Raw genomic sequence first — 1,433 nt, forward strand, 5'->3', positions numbered from 1 at the left:
AAATAGCGAGATTAGTATTATTGATAAATCTTGAAAGTCATGCAGAAATTTATTAAGTACCTTGACTTATACGTAGGGTCGATAATTTATAATCACATAAATGTTAATAATATTGTTGGGATTTAATAATGTTGTCAGAATAGTTAGAATAATAGTTCAACCATCAATGTTAATAATAAAAATATTATTATAGTGATTATAGATGATAAAATAGTAATAATAATTTTTATAAGGTAATGATTAGCATTCATTAATTAGTATTATATTGTACTTAACTTAACTAAAATTTCAATAAAGATATATAATGATAAAAATAATAATGATGATGAAATAGCTATGGAAAATTATTAACGCTTATCTACGATTAAGTATTATATATCAAACTAATGACAAATTAGGAATAAATATTTTGCGTTTAAACTAGATAGTTAATATAATACTTATTAGGCGTTAGACGTAAGAAGGTGAGGATATATTAATGCATAAAATAAAAAGACTCAACTTGTTAGTAATCTTGTACTGAATTATCTTTATTCTAACAAATGATCCTGTAAATATTTAAGATGAAAACAAATAGATATGAAGTAGTAATAATGGTATTCGGATGTTTAGTGTAAGATTATAAGTAAAAGAAAATAAATCCATGTATTAATATGATACTTTACACTAATAGAAAAATCTAAAAATTATTAGGACATATTACAATTTTATGTAGACTCAAATTTAGATCATATTAAATTACCAACGCCAATATTTAACAAGATATAGAATACGGATTCGATATGAATAAATAAAAATTCGTTAATTCAATCCTTACGTGAATGTAAAATTATATTTAGAAGATTAAGACTTAGTGTATCGACTGGACTATTAACTTAAGAACAATGAAAATGGTAATATTGGTAAGACAATAATTTTGATAACATAAGCAAATAATAATACTATACTAATTGCTACAAAGTTTAGAGTTATTTTAAATATCATTTGGATAATAATTAGAGGATAGTAATAGCAAAAAAATTTTTTTATCAATAGTACAACTTAAGGTTTACTTAGCAATAATATAAAGGACATAAAGTTAGATCAATAAAATTAAACTTGCTATTATAATTAATTACGATTAATTTTATCGGTCTAAGAAATAAGAAATAAATGTAATAATAATAGTAATAAAATATTAATATCAAACAACTATGAAAAGTTATTGGCGATTATTTACTCATATCAAGTCACATAATGCAATAAACAAATAGATGTAACATTATATAGTAATATTTGGATAATAGTTATAACATTCAGTTATTCTTAAATAATACTTAAATTTAAAAACTATTTAGTTATAATAATACAGTTTCATTTGGGATTAAAATTCGATTTCAATAAAATAATAATAATAATAATAATAATAATGATAAATAGAAATAGAAATAAAA

This window comes from Papaver somniferum, chromosome 8, assembly GCF_003573695.1.
Source record: "Papaver somniferum cultivar HN1 chromosome 8, ASM357369v1, whole genome shotgun sequence".
Taxonomy (NCBI): Eukaryota; Viridiplantae; Streptophyta; class Magnoliopsida; order Ranunculales; family Papaveraceae; genus Papaver; species Papaver somniferum.